The 19,748-nt window shown below is 40.1% G+C and overlaps 1 long non-coding RNA gene across 2 annotated transcripts in view; it reads left to right on the top strand.

Annotated features, from left to right (window-relative positions):
• Positions 1-566: 566 nt before the first annotated feature.
• LOC133568948 (uncharacterized) overlaps positions 567-19,748 on the top strand; it is a 38,190-nt gene continuing 19,008 nt past the window's right edge. For both annotated transcript variants that reach the window (XR_009809708.1, XR_009809709.1), the window contains exons 1-2: positions 567-803; positions 10,104-10,245. This is a non-coding gene — a long non-coding RNA (uncharacterized LOC133568948). The remainder of the gene's footprint in view (positions 804-10,103; positions 10,246-19,748) is intronic.

Raw genomic sequence — 19,748 nt, 5'->3', positions numbered from 1 at the left:
ACTCCGTTACATCTACTTGAGTAACTTTGGGGATAAATTGTACTTCTAAGAATAGTTTTTATGCAACATACTTTTACTTTTACTTGAGTAAATTTATAGAGAAGAAACGCTACTTTTACTCCGCTCCATTTATCTGCAATCAGGTCGCTACTCGCTACTTTTTTTTAATCGATCTGTTAATGCACGCTTTGTTTGTTTTGTTTTTGTCAGACGCGCATTCAAAGTAGGAACTACGCATGCTTGCGTTTCACCAATCACATGCAGTCACTGGTGACGTTGGACCAATCAAACAGAGCCAGGTGGTCACGTGACCGTCCACGTGGAACCCGACATGTTGAAAAAATTATGCGGGTGTTACCATTTAGTGGTCAACTGTACGGAATATGTACTGTACTGTTCAATATACGAATAAAAGTTTCAATCAATCAACCAATCAATCAAAAGTGTAAAGGAAAAAATACACTTTTTATTTCAACCGTACTTCCCGTCACAAGCCTAAAGACTGATCGCACAGTTCCTGTTTTCACAATAAAAGTGCCACTCCATCGCGCCTGCGCTAACAAAATAAGAGTCTCCGAAAGCCAGCGCAAACAAACTAGCAAGCTACGGAGTTTGCCGCCAATGTATTTCTTGTAAAGTGTATAAAAACGAATATGGAAGCTGGACAAATAAGATGCCAAAAACCAACGACTTTCATGATGTATTAGACAGGAAGGAGGAACTGGTTTTCTCCTCCATTTGAAAACCGGGACTTACCAGCACTATACTGTCTGTTTCCAATCAAAGCAAGTCATCAGAATCAGGTAATACACCAACTTATATTCTTGTCTTCATTAAAGATAGGAATCTATATGTTAAACATGCATGTACATTCATTAAAACACCTTTAACATGTGAACAAAAACGGCAAAATAAATAAATATAAATTATATACTGTATATATAAATGTAAATATATATATATATGATATGTGTGTATGTATATATATATACATATATATACATATATATATATATATATATATGTATATATATATATATATATATATATATATATATATATATATATGTATATATATATATATATATATATATGAAATGTGTGTGTATGTATATATGAGGTAGATTACCTCGACTTGGTCATTTATTAAGTAATTGATTAACGTTGAAAAACTTATTGGGGTGTTACCATTTAGTGGTCAATTGTACGGAATATGTACTGTACTGTGCAATCTACTAATACAAGTTTCAATCAATCAATCAATCAATCAATGCCTACTGTGCTGTTAAGTTATTGTGGCCCATCCATCCATCCATCCATTTCCTACCGCTTATTCCCTTTCGGGGTCGCGGGGGGCGCTGGCACCTATCTCAGCTACAATCGGGCGGAAGGCGGGGTACACCCTGGACAAGTCGCCAGCTCATCGCAGGGCCAACACAGATAGACAGACAACATTCACACTCACATTCACACACTAGGGCCAATTTAGTGTTGTCAATCAACCTATCCCCAGGTGCATGTCTTTGGAAGTGGGAGGAAGCCGGAGTACCCGGAGGGAACCCACGCATTCACGGGGAGGACATGCAAACTCCACACAGAAAGATCCAATTTGCCTAAATTTTTATTTTATTTTAATGTATCATTATTTAATATATAATATTGTTTTAGTTGCTTAATAAATATTCCTGGCTCTGAATTTGCTCATTGCTATTTTTATGTTTTTGTGCATTATTTGTTGCCGTAATCATTAAACGAACAGGTTACTCATCAGTTACTCAGTACTTGAGTAGTTTTTTCACAACATACTTTTTACTTTTACTCAAGTAAATATTTGGGTGACTACTCCTTACTTTTACTTGAGTAATAAATCTCTAAAGTAACAGTACTCTTACTTGAGTACAAGTTCTAGCTACTCTACCCACCTCTGCAAAACACAATCCAACCTAACACCATCTACTTAATTTATCTAGCACAATTTACAACAATTTAAAACAATAAGTCTCATAAAGTGCTGCACAGTAAAGTACCGTATTTTCTGGACAATAGGGCGCACTGAATTAAAAGACGCACTGCCAATGAGCGGGTCTATTCAGGTCTATTTTCATACAAAAGGCGCACCGGATTATAAGGCGCATTAAAAGGGTCATATTTGTATTATTATTTTTTTAATGAATGTAAAACACTATCTTGTGGTCCACATAGCATGTAAGGCGGTTCTTTGGTCAAAATGTTGCATATATTTTTTTTTACATATCTTCAAATAGCTTTCTGACAGTCGCTTCAGGATCTCCCTTTTTGTGGGCGGTCTTATTTACGTGGCGCACCTTCGACAACGTCTTCTCCACGTCATCTTTGTTGTAGCGGTGTAGCGTGCAAGGACGGAAGTGGAAGAAGTGTCAAAAGATGGAGCTAACTGTTTAAATGACATTTAGACTTTATTTAAATCAGAGCATCTTCTAATCCGTGGCTCACTAATGCAACATCAACGCAGGAAATGTGTCTTGTGAAAAAACGTGCGACCGGAACCCTTTCTCTTATGTGTGACTGCCATCCACTGGTCACACTTATCATTACACCATGTGCCAAATAAATTTGCTTCGAGGTCGGTAAACAAAACCAGGATTATGCCATACAATAGGCGCACCGGATTATAAAGCACTCTGTCGATTTTTGAGAAAATGAAAGGATTTTAAGTGCGCATTATAGTCTGAAAAATACGGTACTTTTACACTTGAGTGAGGAATTGAGGTCACTGAGGTCAGAGCTGCATTACAGTACGTCTTTGTCATCAACATTTTGGAATCTTAGGAGTATTAGCGTTTTTACCTTTACATATCTCACCTAATTAAAATATAAAATGTAAGATTCAGAAACGAGTGTACAAATTTAGCAAATAACAAAGATAATAGCCTCTCAAAGCGATGATGGGCAGTTCCGCGTCATTTGGCCCCTTGACAGCACAGCTTCCTTTGCAACCAAATGGCTGTTTGTGCTGTCATGACGAGCTTTACTTCGGACACCTTCCTGTGCTGAAAACACGTACAACTGAGAAGCAATGCAACTAGAGATGCGAGAAATTGGCTTTGGTTACGGATAACCATATGTCGATATTGTCCAGCACTTCATTTCCAATACCGATATTTACATAATGAGTGTAAACTGGACAAAACTCCAGTCACTGGACATACAGAGCTGGCTCTGTGTAGCACAGCGTTCCATGAGATTGCCACTCGTAAAGGTCTCATGACCACTCATACTGAGGATTTTCCATTCGTTTGGGCTAAATCCTGGAAAACCCTTATGTAAAATCATTGTCGGCAGAAAAGAACTATACAATATAGATATCTTCCTTCATAGCTGTAGAATTCAGAGACACACACACGGCTGTCTACTTCAGTGGTGTAGACTTTACTGAACCAACTGCGCATGGCCCTAACATACATAAACAACTACGGATGCCCATAAGGGACATCCACTACATCTCCCCTTCTCCAATGTACAACAAGGAATGAACAATAATTGCAATGTATTTATAAATAAGCATCACCATTTATAACGAATCAACCGAACACCCTATAAAGGCATTATGTATGAGAATTGCATAACAAATTCCTTACCATCCTCTTTTCTCCCTGAGAAAAAAAACGACAACAAAACAAAACAACATAGTTGCCAACTTACAATCAAACAGTAATTGCCTTTTTTGGCTTTTACATTACACAAGATGTGTTTTGTTATGTCCTGTCCTTTCACGAGATATAGTCTTTAAGCCACCCTGGTGGCTTTACCTGCCGTCTCATAGCATCTCTTGCTTTCGGTGTCTGGGTTACCTGCTCTCTGATTGGTGTACCTGGTGTTGCTTCTCTCTCTGTTCTGTACTCCTTTTGTGGGGTTGGTGGCTCTTGTGGAGCCGACTGTGGCTGGAGGTGTGGCTCAGGGAGAGCCTGAAGGTGAGCCCAGCATCCTGAAGTCTGGAGAGCACCGCTGTCAGCCTCTCATCATGCTGTTCCCGGTCCACCCCACACACCAATATGTCGTCAGCATGACAAACAACCCCTGTCAGTCCTTCTAAGAGCTGCGACATGCGGCGTTGAAAGTGTTCTGGCCCTGAGCTGATTCCAAATGGTAGGACATTGAAACAAAAAGCGGCCACAAAGGGTTACAAATGTTTTAAGTTCTCTGCTTTTTTCTACCAAGGGAATCTGCCAAAAAACAGACCAGGCATCCAGCTTGGTGAATACCTTTGCTCCGTCTAACTGTGCCAGTGACTCCTCTACTGATGGCAATATGTGCCTTTCCCTACATACTGCCTCATCAAGTCTGGTCAGATCCACGCAGATTCTGATTTTCCCATTAAGATTAACTACGGGCACCATACCATGCTGTTGGCCTGTCCACCTTCGAAATTACCCCCATCTTTTCCATCCTTTCTAACTCTTCCTTTACTTTCTCTGTCAGAGGAATCGGCACCCTGCGTGGTGTTGAGAGTGCATAGGGCCTCGCATACTCCTTCAGTCGAATGCTATAGTCCCTGTCGAGCCTACCTTGACCAGCAAACACCATGGGAAACCTGTTTTTAAATGTTTCCCCCGGATCCTCTACTACATCTACTCGCTTCACCAGCTGTAGGGCCTCTACGGCTGGCAGGCCCAGTAGGGGTCTGACCAATGAGTCCACCACAAACACGGGCTGGGTAACGGTAACTGTTCCATTTTTACTCTTAAGCTGACATTTCAGCTGCCCAGCGACTTGTAGAACAATGTTATTGGGACCATTTAGTCTCTTGGTTGTTTTCTTCAAGGGGGCATATTTGCTGTATTTATACAGATTGGTGGGGATCGTGGTGACCGCTGCACCTGTGTCAATTTTGAAGGAGATTAACTCTCCATTAAGTCCAATGTCTGTGTGCCACCCTGAGTTTTGCCCTCATACCTCCCCCAGAAAGAGGGTATCCTGTTGTAGTTTGTCCTGTACTTCATGCACAGGCTGCATGGATCGACACACAGCGGCAAAATGTCCTCATTTGGGACACTTTCTGCATTCCGCATTGTTAGCTGGGCAGTCCTTCCAGTTATGGGGGCTCCTTCCACATTTCTGACATGTCTCTGAACTACTTAGAGTCCCCGTTTGTCTTGATCTCGCCTAGCCGTGTTGTTTGTGTCCCTGTTTGTGTCAACCTCTATCCTCTCCTCTGCCTGTGGAGACCCACCCCACATCACAGCCTGTTGCTGTTTAACCACCTCTGACTGTTTAACCTGTCTTATGGCTTTTTATAAGGTTAAATCAGCATCAATTTGTAATTTTTCTGACAGAACGATATTCCTTATCCCTACTACTATGCGGTCACTTATTAACTCCTCCCGAAGCACTCCAAAGTTACAGTGTTCAGACAGTGTATGTACAGTGTATTGCTGTTTTAAAGCTATCTGCCGACTCACCAGGCTCCTGTTTCCGTACATTAAACTGCGCGCACTCGAATATGACATTTTGTCTCCCAAAAAATAATCACCAAAACTTTTCATCACCACAGCATAGTTCTGTTTCTGACATGATGTCAATTGCGAAGCATCTAAAATGTCCTCCGCATCCTCTCACATGAAGTACTCATCAGCGTGTTGACCTGCAATAGTCCTGACGCCACTTGATAGCTTTCTTTGTTCCATCTCAGCCATTTCTACCCGTCTCCACAGTCGAACTTTTCTGGCGGGCTAACTTGAAAGTTGTCTCCATGGTGGGGAAGCGCCGGTGCATTGCCTTCACTCATTGTGACAGCTAACTTAGGAACTAACTTCACTCGTACTAATAAAACAAAAAACACTACCTTTCGCCGTCGGTATATGTCTTCATGTGTCCTCTGTGACACATTAAATAACTTGGCGCATTTTTTTGACGTTTCTGACACCATGTATAAATCAGAGACACACACACGGCTGTCTACTTCAGCATGCATGCTCCGAACATACACAAACAACTACGGATGCCCATAAGGGACACCCACTACAGTAGCGTTGCTTGCACAGTTAATAAAGACTCAATGATGGGGACAGCTTGTCCCTGAAACAGACTATTTCTATTTACATATAGTATCTATCTATTTTGCAATAAAAACAAATCAGTGGTTAACCATCGTCACATGACATTCAGTGTTAAAGGGCTACTGAAACCCACTACTACCCACCACGCAGTCTGATAGTTTATACATCAATGATGAAATATTAACATAGCAACACATGCCAATACGGCCTTTTTTGTTTACTTAATTGCAATTTTAAATTTCTCTGGAGTTTTGTCTTGAAAACGTGGTGTAATGATGACGTGTAAGCAAGACGTCACAGGTTTTTAAGAAGTATGAGCGCTGCACACACACACAGCTAAATGTCGTCTGCTTTAACGGCATAATTACACAGTCTTTTGAAGATCTGTGTCGCTGAATCTTTTGCAATTTGTTCAATTAATATTGGAGAAGTCAAAGTAGAAAGATGGAGTTGAGAAGCTTTAGCCTTTAGCCACACAAACACACGGTGATTCCTTGTTTAAAATTCCTGGGGGTGAAACTTTACTATGGATCAGAGCGCGGTCAAGCGAACATGAATCACCAGCAGGTTTCGGTGAGAAAATTGTGGTTAAAAAGCTGCTTCTTACCAGAGAAAAGCTGAGCTTGTGCCGTCCATAGCTGCCGTCGACTCCCCTAAGGCAGTGGCGTCAAGACACCCGTGGAGACACATCTCTGACTATCAGGTAATATTAAACTCACTAAAACACTAGCAACACAACAGAAAAATAAGATATTTCCCAGAATTATCCTAGTAAATGTGTTTAAAAACATCAGAATCCGTCCCAATGCAATCGCGTTTATTTATTTATTTATTTTTCTAGTCCGTCATTATCAATATCCTCAAACACAAATCTTTCATCCTCGCTCAAATTATTGGGGAAATTGTCGTTTTCTCGGTCCGAATATCATTTATTGTTGGAGGCTCCCATTAAAATCAATGTGAATATGTAAGGAGCCCCCACACTTGTGACGTCATCGTCTGCGACTTCCGGTAGAGGCAGGGCTTTTCTCTTAACACCGAAAGTTGCGAACTTTATCGTGGATGTTCTCTACTATATCCTTTCAGCAAAAATGTGGCAATATCGCGAAATGATCAAGTATGACACATAGAATGGACCTGCTATCCCCGTTTGAATAAGAAAATCTCATTTCAGTAGGCCTTTAAGGGTTTAATAAATAATGGGTAGGGATAGATACAGAATTCAGTGCTTTTGAGGGGACCAATCAAATTACATTAGTACTATCAAGTAACCGCCCCATATTTCGATACTTTTGTTGCATGTGCCATCATGTCTGGTTGCCAAGCACTTGGCAGGGAGACAAGGACTCAAAAGTATTGCCTCTAGGTCAGGGGCCGGGAACCTTTTTGGCTGAGAGAGCCATGAAAGCCAAATATTTCAAAATGTATTTCCGTGAGAGCCATATAATATTTTTTAACACTGAATACAACTAAATGCATGCATTTTTAAGTAAGGCCAACATTTTTAGAGTATAGTAAGTTTTCTTAATCTTTTTAATAAAATTGTTATTCTAAAAGTTAACCGATAATAAATATAATACTTTTTACCATTAATGCGACATCTTGAAAAGGTGCGATAGAAAACGGATGGTTGGATTAAAATGCATGAGAATGTTTTATAATTTGAAGGTTATTTTTAACACTGTGATTACCAGCGGAATTATTAAATACTTATCGTGTTAAGCAATGTCAGCTAAGATTTATCTGAGAGCCCGATGCAGTCATCAAAAGAGCCGCATATGGCTCTAGAGCCATAGGTTCCCTACCCCTGCTCTAGGTAATGTTACAATGTTCCATGCCAACAAAGCAAGAACGAGTCGCTTGAAAGTACATTAAGGCTTTTCTTTTCAAAATGCGCTAGATTGATGCTAAATTACATGCCTAATACATAATAATAATAATAATAATACATTTCATTTGGTATAGCACTTTTCAGAGTACTCAAAGACACTTTGCAGGATAAAAAAATAAAATTTGCAACAGTTCAAAGTAATAATATAAAATACAGGAAATATAAAAGCAGTACATTGTAAAATACATAATAACGCAGGACAATCACAAGGCGGGACATTACAGGACACAGAACACTAATCACTGGTTAAAAGCAGATCTGAATAGGTGTGTTTTGAGAAGGCTTTTGAAGGTGGGAAGGTCTGAGCAGTCACGGATGAGTTTGGGATGAGAGTTCAAGATTATCCCAGGTCTTGAGCTTGGTCCTGAGTGGTGGGGAGCGGAGGCTTTTCGAAGGGGTATGGCGGTGAAGCAGGTTGGTGAAGTTGCAGGGGGCCTGGTTGTGGAGGGCTTTGTGGGTGAGGATGAAGATTTTAAAGTGGATCCGGTGAGGAACGGGGAGCCAGTGTAGTTTCTGAAGGACTAGGGTAATGTGCTCACGGGAGCGGGTGTGGATGAGCAGGTGGGTGGCAAAGTTTTGAATGTATTGGAGTTTTTTTGAGAATTTTGCAAGATGAGCCGTAGTGATTTGATTTGATTTTTATTAAGGATCCCCTTTAGCTGGTTGCCGCAACAACCCACTAGTCTTCCTAGGGTCCACAACTCAATATAATCACAAGTAAAAGCATATAATTATAACTACACAATACAGACAAAAATAAAATAAATAAAAGCATCGATAAAAAAAACAGGCAAACAATTTACAGTCACGGAATAATAATCACCATATAAATATAACAACACAATACAAAACCAAACATAAAAAATCATCAACGAGCAAACTAATTCAAAAAGATGCTGTTACAGTAGTCAAGTCTGGAGATGATGAAGGCATGGATCAGGGTTTCAGCGGCAGAGAAGAAGAGGGATGGACGAAGACGGGCAACATTTTTAAGGTGGAAGAAAGCAGTTCTTGTGATATGGTTCACATGGTGTTCGAAAAGGGAAGTTATTGTCCAGAATGGGGACAAAGTGGAGTTGTCGACAGAGAGGTGGAAGTTGTGAGCAGTTTTGGTTAAGAATTTGGGGCCGATGATGAGCATGTCAGATTTGTCACAGTTGAGTTTGTGGAAGTAGGAGTGCATCCATGATTTGATTTCAGTGAGGCAGTCGGTCAGGGTGGAGAGAGTTATTGAGGAGATGGATTTTGTGGAGATGTATAGTTGGACATCATATGCGTAGCAGTGGAATTGGAGGTGATGGCGGCGGATGATGTTACCGAACATGTACAAGATGAAGAGAAGTGGACCAAGCACCTAACCCTGGGGGACACCTTGGGACACCTTGGGACAGAGGGGCAGTGGAGGAGGTGCAGTTGTTTATACATATGTATTGTTGTCTGTTAGTGAGATATGACCTCAACCAGGAGAGGGAGGACCGGTGATGTTGAGGGATGATTCCAGGCGGGAAAGGAGGATGGTGTGGTTGATGGTTTTAAAAGCTGCTTTGAGGTCAAGGAGAAGGAGAATACTGAGGTGGTCGGAGATTGAGGAGAGGTCATTGGTGGCTTTGAGAAGGGCTGTTGATAAGTTAAAATCAAACAGCCGGTGTGTAAAAAAAACACCATACTAAATAGACGATGCAGTTTCTGTGGATATTGTGAGTGAATGCAAACTGAAAACAGGTTTTATATTGTTGTTTCTTCAAAATAGCCACCCTTTACTCTGATAACTTTTTCGCACACTCTTGGTATTCTCTCGATGAGCTCCAAGAGGACATGGTTTTCACCTCAAATGTGTGCTTGAAGCTCATTGAGGGAATGCCAAGTGTTTGCAAAGCAGTAATCAGAGCAAAAGGTGGCTATTTTGAAGAAACTAGAAAATAAAACATGTTTTCAGTTATTTTCTGTTAAGTACATAACTCCACGTTTTCATTCATAGTTTTGATGCCTTCAGTGACAATCTACAATGTAAATAGTCACGAAAATAAAGAAAACACATTGAATAAGAAGATGTGTCAAAACTTTTGGCCTGTACTGTATATACACATGTACATATATCACCCGGCTGGGCAGTAACCTGGAGAAGTTTTTTTTTAAAGTGTGACGAACTGTGACGAATGTCTTCGTGTGTCCAATAGAAACGAGGCAGCCAGTCAGGGAAGGAGAAAAACTATCTATGGCAACGCTGCTGTCACTTTCACTCATTGAGACATGTTTCTCTGGGTGCATCAAGCTTCGTTAATGACCCGCCTCCTTGGTCCATATACCCCACCGTGATTGGTAGGTTCATTCAGCTCCACACACAACACTATGCTGGTGTTGTCCAGATACCATTATTTTAGTACTTTTTGGTACTTTTTTAAATAAAGGGGACCACAAAAAATTGCATTATAGGCTTTATTTTAACAAAAAATCTTACGGTACATTAAACATACACTATATTGCCAAAAGTATTTGGCCACCCATCCAAATGATCAGAATCAGGTGTCCTAATCACTTGGCCCCTCCACAGGTGTATAAAATCAAGCACTTCGACATGGAGACTGTTTCTACAAACATTTGTAAAAGAATGGGCCGCTCTCAGGAGCTCAGTGATTTTCAGCGTGGAACTGTGATAGGATGCCTGCCACCTGTGCAAAAAATCCAGTCGTGAAGTTTCCTCGCTTCTCAACATTCAAAAGTCAACTGTCGGCTTTGTTTTAAGAAAATGGAAGAGTTTGTGAACAACAGCAACTCAGCCACCAAGTGGTAGGGCAAGTAAACTGACAGAGAGGTGTCAGCAGATGCTGAAGAGGTCGCAGACTTTCTGCACAGTCAGTTGCTACAGCACTCCAAACTTCATGTGACATTCCAATTAGCCCACGTACATTACGCAGAGAGCTTAATGGAATGGGTTTTCATGACCGAGCAGCTGCATCTAAGTCACACATCACCAAGTCCAATGCAAAGCGTCGGATGCAGTGGTGTAAAGCACTTCACCAGTGGACTGGGACTGGAGCAGTGGAGACGCCTTCTCTGGAGCGATGAATCACACTTTTCCATCTGGCAATCCAATGGACGAGTCTGGGTTTGGAGGTTGCCAGGAGAATGCTACATTTCGGACTGGATTGTGCAGAGTGTGACATTTGGTGGAGGAGGAATTATGGTGTGAAGTTGTTTTTCAGAAGTTGGGCTTGGCCCCTTAGTTCCAGTGAAAGGAACTTTGAATGCTCAGGGATACCAAAACATTTTTGTACAATTCCATGCTCCCAATCATGTGGTAACAGTTTTGAGCGGGCCCCTTCCTCTTCCCACATGACTGTGCACCAGTGCACAAAGCAAAGTCCATAAAGATGTGGATGACAGAGTCTGGTGTGGATGAACTTGATTGGCCTGCACAGAGTCCTGACCTGGACCCGACAAGACACCCTTGGATGAATTAGAATGGAGACTGAGAGCCAGGCCTTCTCGACCAACATCAGTGTGTGACTTCACCAATGTGCTTTTGGAATAATGGTCGAAAATTCCTATCTGCACACTCCGCAACCTTGTGGACAGCCTTCCCTGAAGAGTTGAAGCTGTAATAGCTGCAAAAGGTGGACCGACATCATATTGAACCCTATGGGTTAGGAATGGGATGGCACTTCAAGTTCATATGTTGAGTCAAGCAGGTGGCCAAATACTTTTGGCAATATAATGTATGTTTCTTATTGCAAGTTTGTCCTTAAATGAAATAGTGAACATACGAGACAACTTGTCTTTTAATGAATCAATCAATCAATCAATAGTAAGTAAACAAACAAATGCTCCTAATTTAGCTGCTGACATATGCAGTAACATATTGTGTTGTTTTCCATTCTATTATTTTGTCAAAATTATGAGGCACTAGTGGTAAAAAAATAATTATTAATCTACTTGTTCATGTACTGTTAATATCTGCTTACTTTCTCTTTTAACATGTGCTACCTATACTTCTGTTAAAATGTAATAATCACTTATTCTTCTGTTTGAATGCTTTACATTAGTTTTGGATGATACCAAAAATTTGAGTATTGGGTACTTTTTAGAGGCGGTTTAGGATCGAATATGATTCATTAGTATCGTGGTACTATACTAATACCGCACAACCCTACACTGTACATTGCCATTCATATAAAACCTGCGGGCCACACTTACATTAAACTTTTATATTAAGGTGGGGGCCGTAAAATATTGTCTTGTGGGCTCCAATTGGCCCGTGGGCCGCAAGTTTGAGACCTCTGAGAAACAACACCTGGAAAGCACAGTAATCTTTATCAACTCAGTGTTAAAACTTCAATGTTCAATAAAAAGGAAATATTAATACATAGTTTTATGTAACGGCATGCACATTCTTACAATCTGTATCCTGTTTCTTGGGTGCAGATTGTACCATTTGTACTCAATTAGTCTGCATTTTATAATTTTCCTTGTCCTTCTTTTTTTACTCAAAGAGTTTCAACAACAATCCTTCATGGTGGAGGAAAAAAATGGGTGTTGACTTGCAAAAAACCACAGAATCCTAAAAGCTGCCAACAAAGGCCTATAAAGGGTTGAAGCAAGGCTGGGATTGAGGCATGTTTTGGCAAACTGAAAACCAAATGGAGTCAATTGAGGAATGTAAAGTTGGTTAATTGTGTTAAATCAGTGGAAAAGGCTTGTCACTGTAATTGCGGATATTACTAGTTTGCTGTCCTTTGAGACCAGTGTGTGTGTGCATGCGTGCGTGCGTGTGTGCGTGTGTGTGTGTGTGTGTGTGTGTGTGTGTGTGTGTGTGTGTGTGTGTGTGTGTGTGTGTGTGTGTGTGTGTGTGTGTGTGTGTGTGTGTGTGTGTGTGTGTGTGTGTGTGTGTGTCAGCACCCAAAACCCCAAAGCCCAACTATGAAGCGAGGTATTGCCCTCCAGTGGCGGAAGGAGAGCGAACTTTGCCAAACTAGAACCTCGAGATTATTGTAAATTTCGTAGCCGCAGTTTGTCCCAAACTGTCTGGGAAAATACATCAGGGCGGAACAAAAGATAATGAAGGGCCTTCTGTGCTTGGGTCTAAAGAACACCGGGAGTGACAAAGCTCTTTATTCCACATCTGGTGTGAGTTTCTGCTTTATTTATTCTCCCTTCCAAATGAGGAACAAAATGTCCTTGCCAATTTCATGAGGAATTTCATAAGAAGTCTTATAAATGACTCACAGATCTGTGCTTCGCCATGCTCTTACTGTGTTTGTGCAATAGGACATGACGGATAAAAATGTCTTTATAACATCAACATTTTGACAGGGAATTTGTGTTATGATATCCACAGAGCTGAAAACGGAGCTTACCGTATTTTTCGGACTATAAGGTGCACCTAAAATCCTTTCATTTTTTTCAAAAATCGAAAGTGCACCTTATAACCCGGTGCCCCTAATGTACAGAATAATTCTGGTTGTGCTTCCTGACCGCGAAGCAATTTTATTTGGTACATGGTGTAATGATAAGTGTGACCAGTAGATCATACATACGAGATACGTGGAGACTGCAATATGACGCCAGTAAAAAACACCAACATTTTAAATGTTCCATTGAGAATATAGAACATTACACACGGCGCTCAAAAATCTGTCAACAAGTTTTAGTACGACTTTGGTAAGCTATGAACCCGCACCGCTTGATGGATTGTCGGCACATTAAACATACAATTATTATTATTGTGCATGTATAAGGTCCGCAAAATGGCACCTATTGGCAGACATATTACCTGCCGGTTTATTTCACAATATTATGCAAAAGCAACTTTTCTTACCTTTTGGTACCTGCTGATGTGTATTTGAGATCTGCATAAGTCCTGAAAATGTGCGCCCGTCCGCCACTGTAGGCCCTACAGGCACCGTAGTAATAAGCTTCTTTTTTATACATTCTTATGTGGCATTCATCTTCCGCTGTTGCCATTTCTAATATAAAGTAGTGTAAAGTTCTTACTGATATCTTTCAGTAGACTAGCTATCAAAGCAATAAAAACTGTAGTGAGTTTACATTATTCACCCACAGAACTTTAGTTATAAGAGGGTTCCGGTCGGATGGTTTTTCACAGGACACATTTCCGGCGTTGATGTTGCATTGTTGAGCCACGGATGAGGAGATGCTGCTCTGTTATTGAAAGAGGATTGTATGTTATGTGGACCACAAGATATTGTTTTGAATTTAGAAAAAATATATAATATGACCCCTTTATTGTGCCTTTTAAACCAATGTGCATTTTTAATCAAAATCGACCTGAATAGACCCGCTCAACAGCAGTGTGCCTTTTAAACTGGTGCGCCCTTTGTCCGGAAAATACAGTAGTTCGACGTGGTGGAAGCACAACACATTCTTCTGGCTGCTCAGTACAATATGTCAACATCATAAAGAATGAAGAAGAAGAAAGTTAGGATGTACGACTGCAACGTCAGATCTGTGTGAAGATACTCGCCTCCAAGGCAGGAACAAACACTCCAACCACATCTGCGGCCCTCTCCAAGGTTTCTCATAGTCATTCACAGTGACATCCCACCTGGTTGTGAGTTTTTTCTTGCCCTTATGTGGGATCTGAACCGACGATGTCGTTGTGGTTTGTGCAGCCCTTTGAGACACTTGTGATTTGGGGCTATATAAATAAATATTGATTGCTTCCGCCCGATTCTAGCTGAGATAGGCGCCAGCGTCCCCCGCTACCCCAAAAGGGAATAAGCGGTAGAAAATGGATGGATGGATGGATGATTCATTGTTACCATTTAGTGGTCAATTGTACGGAATATGTACTGTACTGTGCAATCTACTAATAAAAGTCTCAATCAATCAATCAATCAATCAATATAACACAGACATGATGCTAATTAGCATTAGCCATTTTACCTGGCCATTTTAACACCTCCAAATTTGCTGATCAAAACAATATCTAAGATGCATTTTTTTATCAAACAACTTGTCACAGTGGAAGAGGGGTTAGTGCGTCTGCCTCACAATACGAAGGTCCTGCAGTACTGGGTTCAATCCCAGGCTCGGGGTCTTTCTGTGTGGAGTTTGCATGTTCTCCCCGTGAATGCTTGGGTTCCCTCCGGGTACTCCGGCTTCCTCCCATTTCCAAGGACATGCACCTGGGGATAGGTTGATTGGCAACACTAAATTGGCCCTAGTGTGTGAATGTGAGTGTGAATGTTGTCTGTCTATCTGTTTGGCCTGCGATGAACTGGCGACTTGTCCAGGGTGTACACTGCCTTCCGCTCGATTGTAGCTAATATAGGCGCCAGACAACCCCCAACCCCCGCGACCACAAAAGGGAATAAGCAGTAGAAAATGGATGGATGAATGGAACTTGTCACGCTCGGGTCACATTGGAGCGAAATTCGTGTTCCTAAGATGCGAAAGGGAAAGCTGTAAGCAGCGTGCGGGTAAGATGCAGATTTAATCCTTCTTGGCAAAAATAGATGGAGTTGTGCTGTAGAGAAGCACATGTAAAGTGTAGCAAAAATAAATCCCTTAGCATACCATGAACAACTTAGGTAGTCGAACAAAACCAGTCGCAAACAATCGCATAAGGCAAACAAGAATCCTGCAAAGGCTGGTAGGGTAGGACGGGTATATAAAGGCGGCAGCAGGTGGGGACACTAAGCAATAAACAAGAAATGACAACAAAGAGAAGCAAGGAGCGCTAGGAACAGAACTAAACACAAAATCAAGGAGAACAATAAGTTCTGAGGCACAGGTCTAGTACACATCTGGTGTGTAATAAGTACAGTACTTAGATTTCACTTTTCACATTTTCTTTTAGTCAGACAATATTTGCGGTAAACCAGATGGATTATTTACCTGACATTTTTCGACTGTCATGCCCAGTCTTCTTCCAAAGGGTCAACTGACCACTGTGATGTGTTGCCTACCAGCTGTTCTTTTCGGCGTGTCCAACCAGGCAGACCTGGAATTTTTGAAGAAGACTGCAGATGACAATAGAAACATGTCAGGTAAAAATTCCATCCCTTATACCGAAAATGTTGTCTGACAAAAACAACATTTGAGAAGTATATGAATGAGAGGACATAATGAAAATTTTAGCTCATATATTTACAATATAAGCACTTTGTAGCAGTGTTAATTTTGTTGACGAAAAATTTTCGTCATAGTTATCGTCAACGACCTTTTTTTCTGACTAAAACGAGACAATAACTAAATAAAAAATAATTTACGTGGACTAAGACGATGACGAGGTGTGTTGACATATTCGTCAACGAATAAAAACGAGACGAAAATGTCTGCCAGACTCACTCGACGTTATCCCGTTTATTACACGGCTTACTCGTGAAATACTGAATTTGAGACATGATTTTCATCAAAATATAACTTGTATTGGTGATTTTTCCGCTATTTTGCTTTGACTTTCAGAAATTGAAGGGAAAGTTTACATATTACCCTTTAGTCGACTAAATCTACTGTAGTTTTCGTCCACTATAATCTTATGATATTTCGTCAACTAAAACTAGACTAAAACTAAAACAATTTAAATAACTAAATTATGACTAAAACTAAATTACATTTTAATCAAAAGACTATGACTAAAACTAAATCTAATTTTTCTGTCAAAATTAACACTGCTTTGTAGGGCTCAACTACAGACAAGACTGACACCACCTTCAACCTAATGGCAAAGATTACTTCCTGGCTAAGGCAACACTGGACAGCACAGTTGTCATCATAACCTCACTGTTAAATGTTACTTTTTTTAAAAAAGATGTTATTTTTAAACAATTAATATTTTTTAACACATTAACAAACACAAAAGTACAGAAAATTGGTACCCACGTGTCTTAGCATCCATTCCCAAGAACCTGGAATTGGTGCCTTATTGGTTTAAATATGGAAGTTGCCCATCCCTGACGACAATGAACTTATTACACTTACATCAACAAAGATAAGAGCAATTACTCTATTTAAGGTAACTTCTTTTTACCCATTCATTACTTTTATGGCAAAAATGTTCCCCAAAAAATATCTGTACAGTTAAATATGGTTTTGTATTGTTGACAACTTGACCCTGTAACAGATTATTTATATTTACATAATGTCATATGAACCCTGGAAGGTGTAAAAGCAATGACAAACAAGGCCTAAATTGAGTGGGAATAATAGCATATTAAGAGTTCATGACGAAGACAAACAGGCTTTTTTTCTGCAGCTTGTCCTTGAGAACACCGTGTCCAGGTAAACACAGTGCTCCTGTCACACAAGGGTGTCCCAGGTGGCGTGGCAACACCGTGGGAACTGTTTCCACAGCATTGTGGTGCAGGAGGGAATAAAACAAGAATCCTTTTTCGGCACGAAACCAATTCTGTTAGCTGGCACGGGTACAGCGGGCATGTTTGTGTAACATCACCTCAACCCAAGTCAGGTCATCTGATTGTTTCTCTCAGGCTACAAAATATTATTCCATTTGTCTAGAAACTCTTCATTAAAACTGGAATAAATATCTGCTGTGGAACATTTTGGCAAGATGATGTCTCACAGCTAGTAAATACATAAAATTATGGAAAATAATCCTTGAACTGGCACAGTTTCAATCTTATAAAAGACATTCTTGTAAAATCCAGCCCTCAGGAAGGTTTCTTGAAAAAGCTGTCTTTTTTTTTTTGTCTTTCTTGGTACCAGTATTTTTAACAAGAAAATATGATGCAACACACTAGATGTTTCATTTGGTACATTTGAATAATATTCATAGATTCAAGTATCCAAAATTATATATTTCATAGCGATAATTAACCTCAATTTTGGTTATTGATTCAACAATACTTTGATTATCGTGGTTGTATTTTGCACTGTTATGATGGCTACTGACTGTAACAACATTGATATGGAAACGATTAAAAAGGTTGTTGAAGAGATTTCAGAACCTTTAACATCCATCCATCCATTTTCTATTGCTTGTCCCAAATGGGGTTGCAGGTCATTATTTATTTTTTAATTAGTTATATATTGTATAATTTGTTATATATTGTACAAACCCCGTTTCCATATGAGTTGGGAAATTGTGTTAGATATAAATATAAACGGAATACAATGATTTGCAAATCATTTTCAACCCATATTCAATTGAATGCACTACAAAGACAAGATATTTGATGTTCAAACTGATAAACATGTTTTTTTTTTTAAATAATCATTAACTTTAGAATTTGATGCCAGCAACACGTGACAAAGAAGTTGGGAAAGGTGGCAATAAATACTGATAAAGTTGAGGAATGCTCATCAAACACTTATTTGGAACATCCCAGAGGTGTGCAGGCTAATTGGGAACAGGTGGGTGCCATGATTAGGTATAAAAACAGCTTCCCAAAAAATGCTCAGTCTTTCACAATAAAGGATGGGGCGAGGTACACCTCTTTGTCCACAACTGCATGAGTAAATAGTTTAAGAACAACGTTTCTCGAAGTGCAATTGCATGAAATTTAGGGATTTCAACATCTACGGTCCATAATATCATCAAAAGGTTCAGTGAATCTGGAGAAATCACTCCACGTAAGCGGCATGGCCGGAAACCAACATTGAATGATCGTGACCTTCGATCCCTCAGGCGGCTCTGTATCAAAAACAGACATGAATCGCTGAAGGATATCACCACATGGGCTCAGGAACACTTCAGAAAACCACTGTTACTAAATACGGTTTGTTGCTACAACTGTAAGTGCAAGTTAAAGCTCTACTCTGCAAAGCGAAAGCCATTTATCAACAACATCCAGAAACGCCGCCGGCTTCTCTGGGCCCGAGATCATCTAAGATGGACTGATGCAAAGTGGAAAAGTGTTCTGTGGTCTGACGAGTCCACATTTCAAATTATTTTTGGATATACTCGACATTGTGTCATCCGGACCAAAGGGGAAGCGAACCATCCAGACTGTTATCGACACAAAGTTCAAAAGCCAACATCTGTGTTGGTATGGGGGTGCATTAGTGCCCAAGGCATGGGTAACTTACACATCTGTGAAGGCACCATTAATGCTGAAAGGTACATACAGGTTTTGGAACAACATATGCTGCCATCTAAGCGCCGTCTTTTGCATGGACACCCCTGCTTATTTCAGCAAGACAATGCCAAGCCACATTCAGCACGTGTTACAACAACGTGGCTTCATAAAAAAAGAGTGCAGGTACTTTCCTGGCCCGCCTACAGTCCAGACCTGTCTCCCATCGAAAATGTGTGGCACATTATGAAGGGTAAAATACGACTGAAGCTCTACATAAAACAAGAATGGGAAAGAATTCCACTTTCAAAGCTTCAACAATTAGTTTCCTCAGTTCCCAAACGTTTATTGAGTGTTGTTAAACGAAAAGGAGATGTAACACAGTGGTGAACATGCCCTTTCCCAACTACTTTGGCACATGTTGCAGCCATGAAATTCTAAGTTAATTATTGTTTGCAAAAAAAAAAATAAAGTTTATGAGTTTGAACATCAAATATCTTGTCTTTGTAGTGCATTCAACTGAATATGGGTTGAAAAGGATTTGCAAATCATTGTATTCCGTTTATATTTACATCTAACACATTTTCCCAACTCAAATGTCAAAGGGGCCTGTATATATTATATAACATATAATATAATAATATATCAGTATACTATATACTGTATATATAATATGTTAATATTACATATATGTTATATTTTAGATTGCTACTATGGTACATTTTTGTCTACTTAATACCTACATTATCCTTTCCATCCTTTGTAATTGAGATACTGTGTGGAACAATTTCCCTTATGGATCAAAAAAGTTTGTCTAAGTCTAGG

Source organism: Nerophis ophidion, linkage group LG14, assembly GCF_033978795.1.
Source record: "Nerophis ophidion isolate RoL-2023_Sa linkage group LG14, RoL_Noph_v1.0, whole genome shotgun sequence".
NCBI lineage: Eukaryota > Metazoa > Chordata > Actinopteri > Syngnathiformes > Syngnathidae > Nerophis > Nerophis ophidion.
This window is presented reverse-complemented; position numbering and strand designations above follow the sequence as displayed.